The sequence below is a fragment of the Podarcis vaucheri genome (assembly GCF_965113315.1).
Source record: "Podarcis vaucheri genome assembly, chromosome: 12".
NCBI lineage: Eukaryota > Metazoa > Chordata > Lepidosauria > Squamata > Lacertidae > Podarcis > Podarcis vaucheri.
The window spans coordinates 16,983,774-17,005,612 of NC_138750.1; the positions used below are offsets into that span (position 1 = coordinate 16,983,774).

At 45.3% G+C, this 21,839-nt stretch overlaps 2 protein-coding genes across 6 annotated transcripts in view; one reads left to right on the forward strand and one right to left on the reverse strand.

Annotated features, from left to right (window-relative positions):
* Positions 1–21,839, reverse strand: part of LOC309515333 (prostatic acid phosphatase-like) — a 264,606-nt gene that overhangs the window by 128,115 nt on the left and 114,652 nt on the right. The gene's annotated exons all lie outside the window — the stretch shown is intronic.
* CPNE4 (copine 4) overlaps positions 1–21,839 on the forward strand; it is a 259,861-nt gene that overhangs the window by 42,111 nt on the left and 195,911 nt on the right. For 3 of the 5 annotated variants that reach the window (XM_082193041.1, XM_082193045.1, XM_082193042.1), the window contains 2 exons: positions 13,136–13,273; positions 18,430–18,639. The gene's annotated coding sequence lies outside the window, so the exon portion shown is untranslated. Of the gene's footprint in view, positions 1–13,135; positions 13,313–18,429; positions 18,640–21,839 lie in introns of all 5 variants that reach the window. The other 2 variants (XM_082193044.1, XM_082193043.1) reach the window with 2 other exon arrangements.

Here is a 21,839-nt window from a genome sequence, read left to right on the forward strand (position 1 = left end):
CACCAAGGGTATGCACAACTCCTGCCTATCTTCCGGAAATGTCACACTGATCAATCTGCTAACATTTGCAAAGCTTGCTGAAGCTGCAAGAACTTCCCAGAACCTCTGTCATTATCGCTACAGTGGCTACTTTGGCTAAAGGGCTCCTGCTGCTTTTTTAATGGTGCTGCAGAGCGCAGAAATCACATGACAAAGAATTGTCACCTGTCACATCATAACAGCAGGGGTTGCTCAATGCTCTGTCACCTGAAACTTCAACAATAGGTTGCTGCTGCACCTTGTGATGTATTTTGCAAAATGGGAATTATTTGCACAGGTGATTGAAAATGTCGCGTCTGGTGCTGGTGGGTATTTGAAGGGTGTGAATTTGCAGCTGGTTAATCAGGGCCAGCCCAATTGTTAGGTGCAGTGAGGTGGCAGCCTTGGGCAATAGAGGCGAAGGGATGGGGAGAGCTAGGAAGCCTGCAATCATGATCTGAGATCCTTTGTGTGACTTCCCCATGAGATGTCCGGAGGGTGGCAACATGGGAACAGGCCTTTTCTGTGGTGGCTCCCTATCTGTGGAAGTTTCTCTCCAGGGAGGCTTACCTGGTGCCTTCATTTGGGTGCCAGATGAAAAAAGTTTCCAAGCACAAATCAAAGTGTTGGTGCTGACCTTTAAAGCCCTAAATGGCCTCGGCCCAGTATACCTGAAGGAGCATCTCCACCCCCATCATTCATCCCGGACACTGAGGTCTAGCTCCAAGAGCCTTCTAGCAGTTCCCTCATTGTGAGAAGTGAGGGAACCAGGCAGAGGGCCTTCTTGGTAGTGGTGCCCACCCTCCCACCAGATGTCAAGGAAATACAATCTTTAGAAGACATCTGAAGGAAGCCCTGTATTGGGAAGTTTTTAATGTTTGAAGTTTTATTCTGTTTCTGTTTATGCTAGAAGCCTCTCAGAGTGGCTGGGGCAACCCAGTCAGATGGACAGGGTACAAATAAATTAGTATTATGAGTATGAGTATCATTTGGCTGATTAACATTCTATGGCCTTTGAAATGTGTTTTGAAGTGTGTTATTTGATTTTTTATGTTTTGTTGTGTTTTTTGTGCTCATTTTGCATTTCTGTGTTGTGAACTGCCCTGTGATCTTTGAATGAAGTGTGGCATATAAGTTAAATAAATATTAATAACCATCATCTTCCTTAATAAATTAATAATGACTTCTATTTGTTTGCTTGGAAGGTTTAATACTGATTTTAAAGTTGTCGTTTATAAACAGTTGCACACCAGCCCTCTAGGAAGGCTGCACAGTGCATCTGTGTAGGAACAGCTAATTGCAGTGTAAATGGATTTGGAGAAAAGATCTCTCCCGAGAATGAAATGTTTTGTATGGGAGATTTTTCTTGAAACCTTCCTACATTCCCTCTGTGTATATGATACATATAATATTTAGTGGAAAAACCCTCTCTGGGGAATTCTCGCTGCCTTTCAAGCAGCTTGCTTAAGATGTGTAGCAGCAGACTGTTGGTAGCATGATAGCCTGGAAATAATGATGCACTTAGCCTCTTTGCAGGTTGAGCTCATGGTGTTGCAGCACAGGTTTAAGCAACAGCAACTAAATGACTCTTGCAAGTGGCATAGTCTCATAGTGTTGCTGCTACCCCACCAAAATCACCTCACGCCTACAATGCTCCAACTGGGGCAGCTTGTTACAGCTCCCATCATCCCTCACTGTCAGGGAACTGACATCGGAGCGAGAGGCGAAGGGGAGGCTCCCAGATGATGCTGGCGAAGGACCCAGCAGCAGGGGGAGAAACAGCTCAGTAGAGGGGGAAGCAAATCAGCGCAACACCAGGGATAAAGGGGGGCAGATGGGGGAATCGGAGAGAGGGCTCCAGGAGTTCAGTGAGGAGAGCACAGGTCCTCCGCTACCCACGCCCTCCCTGCGCAGAAGACTCCCGCGCAGTGAGAGGAGGAGGAGACTGGGTGTCAAACAACTTTTATGTTGGAAAAGGTTCAAGAAACGCCCACTGACGGATTCTGCCAGCGACTGAGGCAGCCACGATGAGAAAGGGCTGTGCAGTCAGAAAGGTTTAATAAGGCAAATTAGCCCAGAAAGGCACCAGTTTACGCACGAGTAACTCATACCCATTACACTCACCTTTGGCCATACTGGAGGGGATGATGGGAGTATGGGCCCAATGAAGTCTGGAGGGCCACAATTTCCCCACACTTGGTCTACTGTCAACACAACGTTTGACCAGCAAAGGGATGCTTTCAACAGACTTTTGTCCGGTCTCACACATTGCGCCAGGGGAATATCCTTTCTTTCACATCTGTCCCCTGAGCAACCAAAGTGAAACCACACTAGAGGAGAAGTGACTTATTGACAAATGTTCAGAGTGTGGTGAATCTTCCCATTTTGCAATTCAGACTAGGAACAGTTTGATTCAACGATCTTGTCCATTGCCTCAGGCAGCTAAATGTCTAGGGCTGGCCCTGACCATTGATTTTCAAACCGTCTTGGGTTTGGGGGAGTTTATCAAATGAATAATGTTGGACAGGCTACTGCCCTGGCAGACTGCTTTGCCCAACACGACTGACTTTCCCCCGCGATGTGCAATGTACAGGGGAACGATGAGTGTGATGCATCTAGGAGGTGCATATCCAGTTCACAGTGGGCCAAGTGAGGCTCACCACTGCCCTGTGTAAACTGTCTCAGAATCCTTTGGAAGTTCCTGGGAGAAATGTGTGTCAGCCATCAAGTGCTAAATGTCAAATCTCAAACCCTGTTGGATAGAGAAATATGAAAGGGTGCTAAATACAGCTATCAGATATTTGGCAGACATCCAAATATTCAGAAAGAACACTGAGAGGAATTTTGAGGAGCAGATTTGTTCTGCTGTGAATGAGTTTTCCCTCAACACTGGTACAGTAAGAGGACTGTAAATGTTGTTCTGCGATAATATTTCATGAGCACAGGAATTGCCATGGTGTGCAGGATTCAGCACCCTGAGACTCACTGGTTTTCCTTGCCTTGCCTTAAGCATCTAGTCATTTAATGGTAAAATAACAATGAATATTTGGCTGTTTCCAGAGTTAGTGGATGTGGGATGGGTGATTATATCCAGTTGCGGATCTTTTCAAGACTGTTTGGCTACTTCCAGATATGCACTTTCAGCTTTCTCTGTTGAGGAATTTAATTACCTTGGCTGTGTACAACTTGGACTTTTAACAAATAATAAAATAAAGAACAGTAAGGTGGTTGGTTTTTCAGTACAAGCTCAGCCTTGAGCTCCACTCCAGATTGTAGGTCTTGTTGCCGTTAATGCAAGTAGGAGACAGGAGTGGACTGTTATCTTAACATGTTTAGGGAAGCTTTTAATATTTGATGAATTATTGTATTTTAATATTTTGCTGGAAGCTGCCTAGAGTGGCTGAGGAAACCCAGCCAGATGGGCGGGGTATAAATAAAATTATTATTATTATTATTATTATTATTATTATTATTATTATTATTATTTGAGGGTTGGGTTGGGAGATACTACACAATGTGGTTGGCAGGTGAGAAAATAAAATGGGAGAAAAAACGAGTTAACATAAGAAGACAAAATATGAAGGGGGAAGAGTAAGGAGTGCACAAAGAAAGAGGGCTGACCTGAAGTGAGCAAGAAAAGATCAAAAGTAAATAAAGCAGTTCTGATTTCTTTTAAAGATGCTATTTGCACTGAGCTGTACAGCTGCTATTTTGAAGACTAGAGGCAGACATCTCAGTGTTTCATGCTGAGAGAAAGTTTTAGCTAATGGAGGTTGTTATTTTTAAGGGTGTTTTCAGGCAAATGATTAAATGCCTTCATTGCATGTGATCTGCCTAATATGAAGACTCAGGACAGCCCCTGGCAACACGTTCTGAACTCTGGAAAAGCTAAAACAGGCATGGGAGAGAGAGAGAGAGAGATTCCTCATTTATAAAAAAAATTTGGTGATGATTATGATGGAGAATATCACAGTACCCTTTAAGTCTTCCCTGTTTCGCACAGGTGCTGTTGTCAGCAACTTGGTAGAAAATACCAGCACAGCAGCATTAGATATAGGTGGCTAAGAGTGCAACAGCAAGGACTTCCTGTAGGATATCTCCCCCATCCTTTTCTTAATGGCACATCCTTTTAAAAAAATTGATTTCATTTCTAGAAAGGCAGCTCTCAACATGTGGATGTAAAATAATATGCTCCGGAATGAGGCTGACACTTCTTTTGTCTGCTTATGAACTCCAATTCCTTCGAAATGATTGGTCAAAGGTAAGGGCGAACCAACATGATGCCCTGCAGATGTTGTTGGACTCCTGTGCCCATCGGTCCTGCCCAGTGGTCGTGGATGATGGGACCTGTAGTCCAAGAAGCATTAGAAGGTAAAGGTAAAGGGACCCCTGACCATTAGGTCCAGTCGTGGCCGACTCTGGGATTGCAGCGCTCATCTTGCTTTATTGGCCAAGGGAGCCGGCGTACAGCTTCTGGGTCATGTGGCCAGCATGACTAAGCCGCTTCTGGTGAACCAGAGCAGCGCATGGAAACACCGTTTACCTTCCCACCGGAGCGGTACCTATTTATCTACTTGCACTTTGACGTGCTTTCGAACTGCTAGGTTGGCAAGAGCAGGGACCGAGCAACGGGAGCTCACCCCATCGCGGGGATTCGAACCGCTGACCTTCTGATCGGCAAGCCCTAGGCTCTGTGGTTTAACCCACAGTGCCACCCGAGTCCCAACAGCATTAGAAGAGCACCACCCAAAAACATCAGAAGTACACCATTGGTAAAAGGGAATAACGTTGATATCATGTGAAAGGTAGACTCAGGTGAAGAGCAGAAGCAAGATGAAATTGAGACAATGAAGTCAGAAAGGGAAGAGTCAGCAGTCAGCTCCGCTTTGTATACACAATCCAGGTGCGTGGAGCACACACATTATGCCTACACGTTGTCCGATTGTGACTAGATAAAGCCATGGCAGGGAAGTCACCCACTTGCAGATTGTGACCATTGTCAGGATCCATGAGGATGCCCATCACAGGGGAGAGATGATGGCCCAGGAAAGGCAGATCCTAGTTTATCAGGATGACAAGACAAGGGAATTCAGCAGTTTGAAAAGGGAGCAGGGTGAGGGTTCAGGACCATGGATAGGGCTCCTGAAGCTGATATCAAACATCCAAGTTGCCCACCCACAAATGCAACCTTCCAGGCAGTTATAAAGCCAGTGCCTTCTTCTGCAGTCATTAGGTCTTTTAAGATTATGGGGTTTCCACATCTATATTTTCCCCCCTCTCAGCATTTTCTTGAGTCCTCAAGGGTCTATAGACCAACCCTCAGAGTCTAGTGGTGTGTCCTTGGAGCTAAGAGGTGGAGAGATTTGCTCCATTGCCAGAAGACTAGGTGGACCAGGGAACGAATTCTAGGATTCTTTCCTTGGACACACAATGTCACTTGGCTTGACTGTGAAAAAGATAGCCTAACAACATGCATGCATTTGGTCGTGGCTCCTTTAATTCCTTTACTGGTATAATTAGAAGTATTACGATGACCTCCTGAACTTTCTCCCAGCTTCTGTATGAAAAGAAATCAAAATGTTTTTTTAAAAAAAATAATGAAAGAAGAAAATAGGGCAGGATGTTCTTCCCGCATTCAGCAACTGAAAGTGAACCCTTCTGATGTAGCAAATTTGTCACCTATTTAATTTTAATGCAAGTCTTGATAAAGCTTAATTAACGACATAGACCCCAGGGAGTTATGCCATTCACACTTATGCATGAAGTCATCCATGCACAAAATTGAAGTATGTGACATTTTACAGCAGGGCAAAGTTGAAGTTCCTATTGCCCATTGATGCATCCACCTTAAACAGAATATCCTTCCTTTTAAAACCAAGTAAATGATATTATCAGAAAGAGGAGATTCCTTTGGGGACATTTATATATGTAGGATTATGATATAACTTTTTATTTATTTTTTAATGGTTTTTAGTATCTTTGGAGAAAATAAAATGGCATGTCATTTTATTCCAAAGTGGCACAAAGGAAAAGGCAGTTGCTCTCAAAAGTCAAGTCTTCTTTCCCTCAATATATGTAAAACAATATATTCCAGATGGCCAAAGGGATGTGGCAAACTGAATTTAAGATATAATAATAATAATAATAATAATAATAATAATAATAATAATAATAATAATAATAGTAATAATAATAATAATAAGAGAGACACTGAAATTTACAGATATCCCCATCACTAGGAACTGGATGCATTGAAGGAAGAAATCTATGCTCTTAAATCTTAGTTGTCTGGCTTATGTCCTTGAGGTTTCCGATAATAAGCTTAGAATAACATGGGTTCCTCTACTACGTATAATATGTCAGAAACCTCTTTCATGATGTGGGCTCCAGCCCTGTGGAGGAAAGAGAAATAACTTCCGTTGTGTGTAGAAAGTTAGCAGAATGTGCCTGGGTGTTTCAAAGCAAGCCATTATTCCTCATAAAATATGCTTTTATTTCTCCAGCTCAGGCACTTTGGAAGAGCAAAAGCAGTAGATCATGACTGTTAAACTAGCTATACAACTCCTTTCCTTCAAGGCAATAGCATGGAGCTGGCATAATCAGGTGCTATTTGACAAATGGGACAGGCTAGCAGCACCGCAGGCAATATGACGTGGCCCAAGCAGTAAGAGGAGTGGGAAATGGGAGTAAACACAAGCAATAAGGTGGCTGAAATAACACACTTCCTTATATAGCTTAATACTGCAATGGGCAGGCTATCACCATACCTCTTGAGAAATGCTACAACTGCTTCCATGTTCTCTGTATAAAGGTAAAGGGACCCCTGACCATTAGGTCCAGTCATGACTGACTCTGGGGTTGCGGCGCTCATCTCGCTTTATTGGCCGAGGGAGCCGGCGTACAGCTTCCGGGTCATGTGGCCAGCATGACTAAGCCGCTTCTGACGAACCAGAGCAGCACACAGAAACGCCGTTTACCTTCCCGCCGGAGCAGTACCTATTTATCTAATGGCACTTTGACGTGCTTTCGAACTGCTAGGTTGGCAGGAGCAGGGACCGAGCAACGGGAGCTCACTCGCGGGGATTCAAACCACCGACCTTCTGATCGGCAAGTCCTATGCTCTGTGGTTTAACCCACAGCGCCACCAGTGTCCCTATGTTCTCTGTATAGACTGGGGTAAAAGTGCGCTTTTACATGCCGTCTTCTTAACAACAAGCTACATTTCCCATGAATAACCAATGGTGAAGATCCTTTAACTTGTTCTGCTACCTGAGTGTGTATTTTATTTCTCAATATCATATAGCAGTCACTAGTTAATGCCAGGAAACCTTCTCCAGCCAAGTTCTACAGGAGATGCATGGTTTGGAGAAGGCATCCTACAGTTGCCTAGCAACCCAAGCTCATCTTCCCTCCCCTGTCCCCTAAATTCAATAAAATGATCACCCCAGCAGGGATTAATCTGCCACCTTAGCACAACAATAGGCAGCAAAAGAATGCACAGCCATTGTTCATTTGTTGCAAGTGTTCCTTTTGCACGTGGAAGGAACAGACGGACGCAAGCACTGAACTGAACTCGGCCACTGCATTTATTATTTACAGTTACAGCAAACTGAACAGGATCACTACAACAGGGGAGGGGATTTCCTGGTCCTCTCCAAGGAACCAGCTTGGCTGTCATTGCCAGAATAGTTCCTTGAAGGCTAGTTTAGAAAGGTTTTTATAAAAGGGGAAGGAGCGAGAAATGGCCGTTATGCACGTTGAGAAGAAAGGGAAGTCATTCCAAAACTCAGGGACTTTCAGTGAAGCTGAACATGGGAAGATTTGGGACAGACAACAGAAAGTGAATTCGACACCTCTAGAGTTCCTTTGAGGCCTTTCGATTCTGGGTCAGATGCTCACCAGGAGAAAACCTGCTACAAAAGTTACAGCAGGCTCAATGTAGAAAAACCTCAGTGCTGCAATGATAATCCTTCTTGATATCTTCACTTTATAGAGCTCCCACAGGGGTATTCACTCTCTGTGACTGGCTTGGTGTGATCTTCTGGGGAAAGGGTTGAACGCTGACCTCAGATCTCCCTTGCCTATGAATTACCTTGCCTTCAATGCAGAATTACACCACCTTGTCAATTTTATACTAAATCAGGTTTCAGGTTGCAGTCTATAAAATTAAAATAATATTGGAACTGCCTCACAAAGTTGTTTTTAAAGGGTTGCATGTGGTAAGAACAATAAACTCAGCTGCAGGGAGATAAAGGCCACTTCATTTTACGTCTTTAGCTTTTTCCTCTAGAGACACTTGCCTGCACTGTTTCCACGATTCTGTGCTTTTAACTGCCTGGATTGCATTGGTTGATCTCAGTTGTGTCAGTGCAGAAAGTTGAAAAGCGAGTGGCCCTGCCTTTCACCGCAGGGGGTTGGACTGGATGACCTTTGGATTCATTTGATCTCATTAGTCTTTTCGACTCCAAAAAAGGTCATAGATCAGTGACAGAGAATTTTCTTTAAATGAAAAATGTCCCAGGTTCACTGTCGTAAAAACAGGAAATGGAATTTGAGCATATGGAACTGGGCATAAATTAAAGGATATACAGTGGTACCTTGGGTTACAGATGCTTCAGGTTACATACGCTTCAGGCTGCAGACTCCACTAACCCAGAAATAGTACCTCGGGTTAAGAACTTTGCTTCAGGATGAGAACAGAGATTGTGCTCCGGTGGTGCAACGGCAGCGGGAGGCTCCATTAGCTAAAGTGGTGCTTTGGGTTAAGAACAGTTTCAGGTTAAGAAGGGACCTCCGGAACGAATTAAGTACTTAACCCAAGGTACTACTGTACAGTATAATAAGAAAAAAATGGACTTTTATTCCAGTATGTGAGCACAGTGGAGGGATTTTAATATGGACACGGATCGAAGAATGTATTTTTACCCAAAATGGAGGAATGGTGGTGGGAATTAAAGGAGGCAAAGTTAATTACACCCAAGGGTGCAAGCCTGGGCAGTGTGTATGGAGGTCCTGGGCTGCTCAGATGACAACCCCCCTCTCAGCCTCACTGATGTGGTCGAAAGGAAATCAGAGGGATATGTTTGGCATCAGCTTGGCTGCAGGAGCTGCAAGAAGAAGGCATACAAGGCGCCACCCAACCACCTTAGGGACTCCAACCCGGATTTGTGTAGGGTTTACTCCTTAGCCTTATCTTCTCCCAAAGATATCCCACAAGGCAACGGAGGTTTAGGATAGAGTTTTCCTTCTCCTAGATGGACTATCTTCCCAGGTTGCCAAGCCCCATCTGCCCCTCACTTCCCTCTACAGCACATGCAGAAACTGCCTTCTTGACCATTGGACCCCTTATTGGTCCCGTCTGCTCAACCCTCTGGAGCCTGTCTCTGCATGCAGGGAAAGTCCCTAACTCACAGAAGGAGAGCCTTTGGCTACCCTCATCACACTGGCCTGCGAGAGCTCAAGTTAGAGAACAGCCTTTACCAAAGGTGTCATGGGCTTTGAAGACACTCAAACTCAGGAGAAATGTGCTAGGAGGAAGGCACACTTGGCAAATCGACACCGTGATCAGCTCCTGCCCGGAAACCAATGTCCCCACTGTGGAAGGACATGTGCATCCAGAATTGGCCTCCACAGTCACTTACTGACTCATTGTTAAAACCGTGTTTACGGAAGACAATCTTACTCGGCTACGAGTGATCGCCAAAGAAGAAGCCAGCCAGTCTAAGCCATTCCCAAGGTGTGTCTGCTGTCGCATGCTGACAGCTTCTAGGAGCCACAGGTGAGAGGTGAGTGCAGGGTGGGGACCAAAGGTGGACAAACTACCCCAGAAGGAGCACAACATGTTCTCCACCAGAGGAACTACCCCTCAAGGCCAAGTACGCTATTGTATTCAAATTGACTTTTCGATATGTATAAGGAGAAATGAAGTATCAGGCAACAGTTGAATGTTGCAGGTCTAATTCAGCTGTGGGGATCAGGTGAAGTCAAAAGCCATGAGAGCAACTCTAAAGTGATTTATCTAGTCTCCATGACTTCTACAGGTAATCATAGTCCCATCATTCCAATATTTCTTGCTCTTGATCGTCTTCTATAATTCAGATTGTGGTTTTGAGTCCCACACAAGCAAGGATGCACTGGCAGAAGCTCAGGAGAGTTGTTTGTTCAGCATGTTATTGCCAAATTGATGAGAGGATTGGGATGGTTTTCTGCCTTGGGTATAATTCTGCATCCCTCTGCATGTCATGGCTTTGTCTTCTGTCTCTTAGCCAGCCTGTGAAACAGCTAGATTCTATGTATTCCAAAGCAGGGTGATTTATGAGTGGAAAAACCCAGCTCGCTCTTCCCCCTGCCTGGGATAACACTGATCCCCAGGTTCATAAGAATAAATGAAAGACTTGTCAGCTGGAAAAGACTTCTATCGCATGACAGGTGCTTTTATTTTAATTAACTGAAGGGGATAGTAAAATCAACAGTCACACATCAATCTAGATCAGGCTGCTAAAACAGAATATTGCAGATGGCTTCCATGGTGCTATATCTTGCAGTACAAGGGTCAATAGTTCAGGTTTTGGGAAACAGAGCAGGTTGAAGATAAGGTCCAAGGCAGGCAGGGACGGGAAACCTCTGATCCGCCAGATATTGTGGGGACTACAGCTCCTGCCATTCCTGTCCATTGGTCATTCTGGCTGGTACTGATGGGAGTTTGAGTCCAGCAAGGAGTCTAAAGCAAGGGCTTCAGAATGTAATCTCCTTCTGGATAGCACCATGAAGATAACAACAACAACAACAACAACAACAACAACAACAACAACAACAACAACAACAACTCTGGGCGGCTTCCAACAAAATATTAAAATACAATAGTCCTTCAAATATTAAAAGCTTTCCTAAACAGGGCTGCCTTCAGTTGCCTCCTAAAAGTCTGGTAGTTGTTTTTCCCTTTGACATCTGGTGGAAGGGTGTTCCACAGAGCGGGTGCCACTACCGAGAAGGCCCTCTGCCTGGTTCCCTGTAACTTGGCTTCTCACAGTGAGGGAACCACCAGAAGACCCTCAGAGCTGGACCCCAGTGTCCGGTCAGAATGATGCGTGTTATTTTTTGTTATCAGGACAAGCCCACACGATTGGCGCTTCCACATAATATGGGAAGCAACTATGGAAGAGGCCAAAGGACCCTGGTTTAGAAAGCATGAATGATACATCTGCTCTTGCTGTGGGACTTTCAACACTTTTGCCAGATGGCAGCATCATGTTCTGAGTCACAAGCTGATGTTTAAATTTAGTTTTACAAACCAGTTTGTGTTCCTCTGTTGGCGAATTGATATTTGGCAAGAAAAGGAGGAATCTGCTGCACGTATCGTTTTCCTGATTTTATCTGTGTTTTATTGGGAACTATTTCATGCATGCTTGTTTTTTAAACAGTTTTGTGGGTTTTAGGATGCTGTAGGATGCACACTGCTTCGAGAGTTTTGTAATATAAGCAGTCTCTAAATCTTTCTAAATAATATATACCCCAGAAACATTGTTACGAAACCTCATGAGACAAGGGAGTTGGGGTTGGGAGCTCAAAACCCTTCCTAGCCTTCAAAATAATTGCTCCCTCCTGGAGACTGGCACCTCCTGCCGACATTCCTTGACCTGTCCTATGCATGTTTACTCAGAAGTAAACCCTACTGTGCTCAATGGGGCTTGCCCCCCAGCAAATATGTTAAGTTAGGATTGGCACTTTAGTTTGGGGGTGGGGGCCCTTCAAATGTAATTGGACTACAACTCCCATCTTCCTTTCCCTTTGCCATGCTGGCAGGGGTTGATAGGAGTTGGAGTCCCACAAAAATATGTTTTAGCCTTTTAACAGCAGTAGGAAATGTGTTGCGCCCAGGAGAACCTAAAGCCCTTACCCCAAGATTTGTTACAACTATTCCCCTCATAGCAGGGATGGTGATCCTGCAGCCCTGTGGGTGTTTTTGAGCTCCATATGAGAGGTTGGGGCATGTATTCCAAGCTCTGGAGGGCACCAGTTTTCCTACCCTAATGGGTGAGCATTGTGTGTTCCCCCTGTGCTTGTGTTCCCCCACATTTCTCTCCAGAAGTTTGCTGGAATGTAGCATGACTAAAATAAGAAAGGTTGCTTCTGGTTCGTTCTTAGGTCTATACACTTGTGGGGTTTTATGTTTATTTTGGGCTCCTGCTGAACTCTGGGTCTCTCGATCTCAATCCAATGTATTCCTATGTCTATGATAATGGACCATTGCAGTGCAGGTGTTGCTGGCGGAAACTTGAGGGACCCTTGTGGCTCTAGTCCATTGGATATGATGCCTAAAGACCACTGTTTAAGCTGCCAGACAGCTGAGGTTCAATGCGTTCACAATGGGTTCAACCATTGGAAGCTAGTCCCTAAAAACTACCCCTTTGTAGTTGTTCCCTAAAAACCACCGTGTAAGCAAATATGTTGATGTAGAGATGATCCCTGAGAACACCCAGTGCATTCAGATGGAACCAGTGCATTGCAATGGCCATTGCCATTGGGTACTTCCTTCCCTAGATACTTCTCTGCAGCATTCTGCTTGCAAAATCTGCATAGCACAGGGAAACAGAAGCTTTTCCCACCTGAGCGCCACATTCCCTTCTAGGGGATTTCCTGGGGCCCCACATTCCAGTGTTGGGCAAGGAGCAGAGACATATGTGGGTAGAGCAAATGTAAGTTTTAGCTTTGTACAGTAGGCTGGTTTCTACACCCACCCACAGACCCCTCTCTACTCCCCAGAAGCATTATCAAAGCAGGGCCAGTGAAGGGGGTTGCCAATGGAGAGTCTCAAGGGCCAGACCGGGAGGAGTTGAGGGCCACATTTGGCCCCTCCGCCTGAAGTTCCCCATCATTTACATAGTATGTGACTAAAGGTGATAGTCATAATACTTGCAGTATTGTGGCACTGGTTTATTTAAAACGGTTGTGTTAATTTAAATGACTTATTTATTTATTTTTTTAAAGTCATGTGAGAACACTGGCAAAAATAGAAACCTTTCACTCCCAAATAATCCTTCTCTCTCTCTCTCCGCTTTCTGTCTCTCTTTTGCAACAAACCTTTTGTATACTAAAGATATTTTGATGCCACCCACAGGAAGAAGATGGTATTTTTGGTTCCTCTGCCTTTCTTCCTTGGAACAGCTGAACATCCTATTGGTGGGGAGGAAAACCTGATCTCTTCAGCAGTGCTGGATGGAGACGTAGCAGTTAAATCGAGCAAAGAGTCGAACTGGTGAGAAGCATATCAGAGTGATATATAAATAACCACAGGGTGAGATTCAAGGCTGTTTCTTCTATACATAATAATGTCTAGGCTCTCTGTCTCCCCCACCCCCAGGCTGATTTATGAGACAAGCAAAGACAGGAAACATGCTTTAAAAATATTCCTCTTGGAGCAGTTAAATGATGGTCCTGTACTTAACATGAAGCACATTGTGTTTGTCTATAATTCCCCCCCAGTATTTTTCTGGAACAATATGCACTGGATTAGTGGTTGGTAGAAGGTAGATTTGTATTCTCTATAGTCAATTTCTGGGGTGATAGATCAGCAACAGTAATGATAGCAAAACAACTTTTGCTGTCTAAATTGGGCAGCTTAAATGAAGGAAGTTAACCAGGGACGGACTTTTATATGAAAGGACTGTGAGTTCTGATCTCACACAGAAAACAAATCTCTAGGCTCAGAATGTGCTCAGAGGTGCCTTGCTCTTTAATACGAACTGTACAACTTTTGTACCTGGCCCTCACTGGTAGTTCTTGGGGTTCTTGTGTAAAGACAAACAATTTGGTCGTCCCACAAGCCAGAATTCAGCCCACACTCCCACCGGAACCCCCGCCTGATGCAAGGGCATGGTGAATGTGACTAAGCAACTTCTCAGAAATACAAAATTATACAGTTTGAAAAAAGGCAAAAAAAGTATATAGGCATGGAAAGATAGAGGGAAGAAGTGGAGGAAGCAATACCTAACATGCTTTGGTGATATATATGTTTGATTGAATAACCTGCTCAGTTTGCAGCATGCTTAAACCTTAACCTGGTATTTGCCCTTATACCTCTGGAACTGCTTCTTGTTCTTTGTCAAGGTGTGGTATAGTGGAAGGTGGGGGGAATGCATGCAAATAAGGGACAGGAAGGGTGTGGGAACGAGAAACTCATTTTACTTGACTAAGTCAGTTCCATTGGCTCAGTACTCAGTTGCTCTCCAGGGTCCTGGACTTTTCAAAGGATTGACCATGGGATCTAACCTATGCAAAGTTCAACGCCTGAGCTGTGCATTCCTCTTTTAAATAAAAGGGTAACTGTGGTGCACAGATGCTTGCAAAACCATGTGAGATAGAAATGTATTTTTCTAAAAAAACAACAACTGGAAGAGCCAATCCTCACAAAGCATTTGATATCCATTCAAGCTGTTTCCTGGTGAACAACTGTAACCAGGTAGTTCTGTGAATGCGGTGGCTATGTAAATACAGAATGCTGGCATGTCTTTGGTGCTCGCTACATTCCCCAAATCACCCCATTCACAGGCTGCATTTGCTACACCCAGGAAGGCTGGGACTGCTTGAAGGGATAGCTCAGTTGGCAGAGCAAGAGATTCTAAATCTCAGTTGTGGGTTTGAGCCCCACATTGGGCAAAAGATTCCTGCACTGCAGGGGGTTGGACTAGATGACCCTTGGGGTCCCTTCCAACTCTACAATTTTAGGATTTTATGACACATATTATGTCAATGACATTCAGAAACTCAATTCTGTGCTCTAATCACAAGAAGAAATTATGGAAGGTGAACAACCGAGGCTTATATATACAGACCAAACATTGGCTAAATGTCTTTGAGCTGCAATGATAGGATCCTAATTCCACTGAACTGGGAATAATTCCAATAGAATTCAAAAGGATTTGCTTCTGAGTAGACATGGTTAAGATTGCGCTGCAAATTAAGAAAATCTGTTCTTTCTTTCGCATTCCTTAGTCATCATATTCCATATTCCTCTGATAGGACTAGCCTAGGGCACTATGATGAAATCGATGTCCCTGGTGTTATTAACCTCTGACATCTTGTATACAAACCCCAGATGTGAAAATGAACTTTGCTGCTGAAGATCAGAAATGGTTAAAACCTTAAGCTGTTTCGCCGTAGGTGTTCTAAATAAGGAACGAGGAAGACAACACCGCCTTGTACATTGACAGTAATGGGTACAGGAAGGAGGTAAGGGGAAAACACACAGGAAACCGATGATTAGGAGGAGATGTTACAGGTAAATGTAAATCTCACTCAGAATTACAGCAGGGAATTGTGTTTATTTTTTGCAGATGCTCATTGGGTCTTGTACATCTTTGAGGTTGCATGAGGGTAGTCTACTTTCAATAATCATGCCACATGCTCAATGAAAAAGCATTATTTCCATATGTGCTGCCTATCTGCACTAAGACGAATCTTTAATGTGTTTCCAGCAATAAGATAAAGTGAGATAAATGCAGTTGTTAATACATCCTCATTAGAGAGCGAGGGCTTGCTGGCAGGGAAGGCTGGCTCTCTATTACAAGTTGTTGTTGTTGCTGCTGGATGTCCCCCCCCCCCTTGCTGTGGAAACCTTCTGGTGACCAATCATCCTGTGGGCTATGGCAACCACGGGTTATTTCCTGCACTTCATGCATCTCAAAGCCCATACTGAGCCCATACCAGTGTGATTTGCCAGTTTGCCAACTGCTTGAATTCACCAGGGCAAGGGGGGAAATATTCATCACGGCTTCATGCCCTCTTTCCCATGAGGAACTGGCTTCCCAAGCAATATATTATTTGTGGATGTGCGTCAAAGACAGGGCTAGGTGGTATTTCTGGGCTCAGTAAACCTTTGCTGCTACAGATCTAGGGAGAGTGGCGGTTTGCCAAGGCAGACCCAGGCAGGGCGATGCCCACCACAAGGCAGGCTGAAGCGGCACCATTAAGGGATATCAAATCATTTATTCATTGTAAATGGACGTACAAATGTACCAACATTTGTATGTTATCTTTCTGCCATCCTGAAATGTGAGGTGGCACATGTGAGGTCCCATCCATAGCTCAGTGGGAAAGCATTTTCATTTCATGCAGAAGGTTCTGGGTTCAAATCTCTAGCATCTCCCTGGCACGGCTGGGAATGTCTCCTGTTGAGAACCCTGAAGAGCACTGCCAATAGTGCAGGCAATACAGTGGTACCTCGGGTTACATATGCTTCAGGTCACATACTCTTCAGGTTACAGACTCCGCTAACCCAGAAATAGTGCTTCAGGTTAAGAACTTTGCTTCAGGATGAGAACAGAAATCGTTCTCCGGCGGCGCGGCAGCAGCAGGAGGCCCCATTAGCTAAAGTGGTGCTTCAGGTTAAGAACAGTTTCAGGTTAAGAACGGACCTCCGAACGAATTAAGTACTTAACCTGAGGTACCACTGTACTGTGCTAGATGGACCAATGTTTGGATGGGGGTATAAGGCAGTTCCCTATGTTCCTAAACGTGTTATGTACAAACTTGCAACACGTGGGGAAAAATTGTGTATAAACATAGACTTGCCATGGGCAAATTTAACAATATTTGGCCAGAGACCAAAATGGGTGCACCATTCCTTTGTAAGTGAGGCCACAAAAAAGACACACACACACACACCCTATCTATCTTGACAGGCAAAAGACATGAGGGCATCCCAACTGAGCAGGAGTGCTTGAGACACGTGAGGGATATTGAGGCCTGTTGAGAGTCCCAGGGGAAGGATGGAGAGGACAGGAGAGTCAGATTCAGCTCCCAGGCCTGGGGCTCCTCATGTGGGATGTCAGCATCCAAAATGCATGTGCAAAGGGTTAATGGCAAGAACTGTGTGGCAGTTGTGGCAATTGGTTCAGTTATGGCAGTTAGTTAACAGTCTTAACAATTACAGCAGCAGGCATGTTGTGTTGTGCTGCTGTCTGCCTCAGAGTTAGCCAATCTGTTGCAATAGTTTGATCTATGTCGGATGTATTAGGAATTTTAGAAACATCCACCGGCATTGTATATTTAATCTGCAACTGCAAGCACACTGAGCAAAAGTTATCCGTTATTTAAACTTTAAAAGAGTGTCTTGCGAAGGGGGTGGGGGAGAACTAATTAAAGGGTCAAACAACCCAAGGCTGACTTCCGCCTATTCTGCTAATGGGAACTAGAGTTTAATTCCAACACCTCAAACCGTGCTTTGGAATGCCATAGCATGGCACGATATCCTTCACGGCGCATTAGCAAGCAGTAATGTTCTGAGGAGGGCACCCTGGGGGTGGTCACCTCATGGGATAGACCCTGCTCATAGGTTTAAGACTATTCCTTGACTCCAGGAGCTCCCACGTTCTGGCATGTTGCCTCACGGCTCCTAACGCTGATTTAAATGTTTGGCAAAGGTGCAGAGGATTTCAGATTTCTTCCAGGACTAGGACTGAAGCCCTTCCATAGGCAGCCTTTTTTTTCTGTCGGGGGGCATAATCCTTTGGAGGTGCTTTGCCAGAGGCCACACAAAGGCAATGGGGAGAGCCCCTTTTTCTCTATTCTGCCACTCCCTCTCTCTTCCACACACATTTCTCTCTCTCTCTCTCTCTCTCTCTCTTCCGCGCTCTATTTTCCTGCCACTTTTCCCCTCCACTTTCCCCTTCCTTGCCACCCCCATGAAATCTGGCCGAGGGCCACACAAAATGAGACAGAGGGCCACAGGTTGCCCACCCCCTCAGGGCTATAACTAGCCCCGAGCTAGAGGTGGGGTGAAAATAAAAGCATCCTCATAGAAACTCTCAGTCCCATAAATCGCCAGGAGGTTTTTGGACAAACGGTACCTTTTGCACCTCTCAGTTGGTTCAGAACGTGGTGCTGATAACACCAAGGTTGCAGGTTCGATCCCCGTTTGGGACAGCTGCCTATTGCAGGGGGTTGGGCTAGAGGATCCTCAGGGATCCAACTCTACGATTCTACCGGATCCTTCATTTGGGAAACCACAACACACATCTTCTCGTTCTCTTTAGCTTCACTTAGCTTCGCGCTGGGCACGTTAGCAATTGACACACTTGAAAGAACTTTAACTGAGCAGGCAGTATATTCTTAAGGCAAACGGCCCCCGGGGAGTTTCGGCTTGCAAAAAAGAAAAGAAAAGGTGCGGGGCGGGGGGGGGGGGAGAGAGAAAAAACACACCGGAGAGCTTAATACAAATATAAAGGGGAGGCGTTGTGCCTGCCCGATGCCTCCAGGGGGCGCGCGCGGGGGGTTTCTCCGCCTCCTTTTCAGCCCAGGCGCCCGCGCGCGCTCCAGAAGGCGGGCGTCTCTCGCTGAGCGGAGCTGCCTCTCCGCCCGCGCCCAGCCCAGCCCAGCCTCTCTCTCTCCCTCTCTCTCCCTTCTCCTCCTCAGTCAGAGGCGAGCGGAGCCCGAGAGCGCGGAGGGATGGAGCCCGGCTTCCTGGAGGGATGAAACTCCCGAGCGCCCCACCGGCTCCCTGAGCGCCCCGCTAGCTGCAAGCGAGGATTTGCCAAGAGCGCGGCAGGAGCCCCTCCGTCCTGCGAGGGAGCGAGAAAGAGCCGGTTCGCGGAGCGCTCCATTCTTCCCAGATCCCTTGCTCAGGTAAGGCGGCTTCCCCTCGGCTGCTCCGCTTTGCATCCCACCCTCCCAAAAGGCATGCTGGCTAACTTTTTCTCTCCATCTCCAGCCGTTTCTTTCTCTCCCTCCCAGACCCGCGTTCCCACGTTACGCGGCGCCTCTCGCCGTGCGGAAGGACCCTCAGTCACGGGGGTCTCCCGGGGGAAGTTGGGGACCCCGGACTCTTGGGCAAAGAGCTGTGATTTCGAGTCCACGGGAAACAAAACGGTCCCCTTTTTTTCATAGAGTTGTCCAGTGGGGAAGGGACCCTGGGGGTCATCTAGTCCAACCCCCTGAAATGCAGGAATAGGCAGCTGTCCCATGCGGGGATCGAACCTGCAACCTTGGTGTTAGCAGCAGCATGCTCTGGCCCGCTGAGCTATCGGAAGCGGGTTGTGCTCTGTTCCGGTTATTGAGGGGAAATAGGGCACTGATTGGGCTCCATTCGTCAGGATCCCTTTTATGTCTTTGCAAAGGGACCCCAGCCCAAGTGGGCGAGAGCATGAGTCTCTCTCCCCCCCAGCGCTGCCCTCACTGCATGGGCTCCCACAGCTACGGCAGACTCTTTGCCTTGCACTTATTTCCAATCTGGGTGAAGTTGAGAGAGGAAGCAGCCTTGTTATCTGTGGCAGTTACTGGTATAAGTGTATGTATGTATGTATATATATATATATACATATATATATATATATATGTGTGTGTGTGTGTGTATGTATCAGTTATTAAGTGTAAGGAATATCTTGAAAAACAATATTCTCTATAAAAAGAAAACCCCTCGATGGGCGTTTTGTTTCAAAACGTTAGATAATCGTCTCCTGTACTGGTTTCTCCGTTTCAAAATCCTCGCACAGCTCCGTTCTCTCTCCCGGTTACTTTGGATATCTGTGGCAGCCCCCTAAGTTGTGGCGCTCCTTCCCCACAGAGGTGCGCCTTACACAGCTTCTGGCGAATGCTGAAAACGCACTTCTTAACCCTGGCTTTTGACACTTGAGGTGTAGAGTTTTAAGACCCACCTTATTTCTGCAATTGTAAATTGTTCTGAGCTGGGTTTTTTAATATTGCGTTTTAATGTTGTAACCCATGCCGGCACCTTAGGGTGAAGAAGGGTGGATAATTGGTCATTATCAGTCATCATACCCAGTTCAACAACTTCTCTTTTTTGGCTCAAAGTACCCACCGATGGACGTCATATCCCTGTTGAGTTTCAGAATCTGACACCTGGCATTGAAGCCTTCCTAACTCCCTTCAGCTGTGCTGTGCTCAGCAGTGATTTCTGATCATCTGATGATGCTTCATATCTGAGCTGCAGCCCTGTACTCCTTATTACCTAGGACTGATCCTGAGCTTGGCAGGGCTGCTTTCTGAGTAGGCATTTCTGAGTAGGCATTTTCTGATGAGAAAGCCCAGGCTGAAGCCACCGTTTACAAAAAGAATATGCAGCATAACGTGTCAATAAGTATTTCCCCAGACCCAATATAACCCCAAGTGTTTACTGGCATGGCTTCTATTTGAATGTCTGGTTCCCTGGGCAGTGTAGGGAAATTTTTTGAGAGGCAAATGGGAGTTTGGTGCACAGGACCAGTAATGGGAACTTGGGTGAGATCTGGGTTCAAATCTGTTGCTTCGTTGACTTCTTCCACCTTAAGTTTTACATGTGTGATGGGTTACCAGTGTTAATAAACAATAATATTGGGGCCGGTTCATAGATTATCTACCTAAAATGCTTGCTGCGTTTGCGTAATAACCACAGGACAATCCAAAAGAAGCAACGAGTGTGTGTGCGTGAAAAAAAGATATATACTGTTGTTAGTGGTTTGGGGAAAACTTAAGGAGGGAGCATTTGTCACAAATAGTATCGGGAACAACGGCATTAACGGGAAACATCATTAGAAAGTAAGAAAGAATAGCTTTTGGGAGACCTCTTTGGGAAAATACTGTGTTTTGAAAGGCGACTAACAAATCTACTAAATAAAAAGAGGACTGTAAAATTGCTCGCATTTCTAGTGTTCCTGAGGCACATTTGCCCTCAGAGATAATTGCAACCTTGTCTTGAGTAGTCACATTTTTGTTGCTTTCAAATTGGCTTCTTTTTTGAAAACCTGGATTGGCTAGGATGTATGTTTGGATCCCCTCCCCCTTTCAACTTCTCTCCTGAATTTGTCTGTGATTCGGGAAGTGCTTTGCGCACCTTCATCCTAGGCATCTTTAGTCAGAAATAAGTCCCACTGTGATCAATGGGACTTCCTTTCAAGTAAGTAGGCATAGGATTATAACCTGAAAGAAAATGCCGTGAAAGATTCTCTCTCCTTTCCTGAAGAGGGGGAAAGGATTCCAAAGCGAATTTCAGGGTTTCACCCTTCACCCCAATGTTTGGGGAGGGATATGGAGAATCTGAGCTCAGCTTTGCAGTGGTAGAGGTCCATTGGCTTCTGTTTGCCTGCAGAGAAGGAGATGGCCAGTTGTCCCACCCCAGAAAAAGACCTTTGGGCTTGAGTTGGTGTCAACAAGAAAGGATGGCCATAAACAACTGTTCATTATTTTATTAAGATTCAATGTTCAGATTTCTTTTATTTTGGTTTGTTTTTTTTAGTGGGGTGGAGCGTTGTATTTTTGAACTGTATTAGTTGCATTTTTGAAAGCTGCAAGAGCTGTTTACCAAAATCAATAAAAGATACTGCCCTATAAACAGGGGAAGGGCTTATTCAGAATACCCCTTGATTGTTTTTTGGGGTTTTGGTGCCTTGGAGGGTAAATGGTGTTCCTTGTGTTCAGTGCTGACACCACCTATCTACGCATTTGTCCCAAGTAACTAGAACTTTCAGACTGCATAAGGAAACTCTGAGTCAAATATATAATAAATATGCCACATTAAAGGCATCACCCACTTGACGCACAGTCAGAATGGTCAGAAGCAAAGCTTTGGGGTAGTGTAGATTAGGGCTTCCCAAACTTGGGTCTCCAGCTGTTTTTGGACTACAATTCCCACCATCCTTGACCACTGGTCCTGCTAGCTAGGGATGATGGGACTTGTAGTCCAAAAACAGCTGGAGACCCAACTTCGGGAAACCCTGGTGTAGATGCTTTGCTTGAGGATCTGGAGAGCAGACCAGGAATTTGCCTAATGCAAAAAGCTTGCAGGAACTTGAAAGAACAACCATTTTATGGGATGTAGCATTATTTGGAAC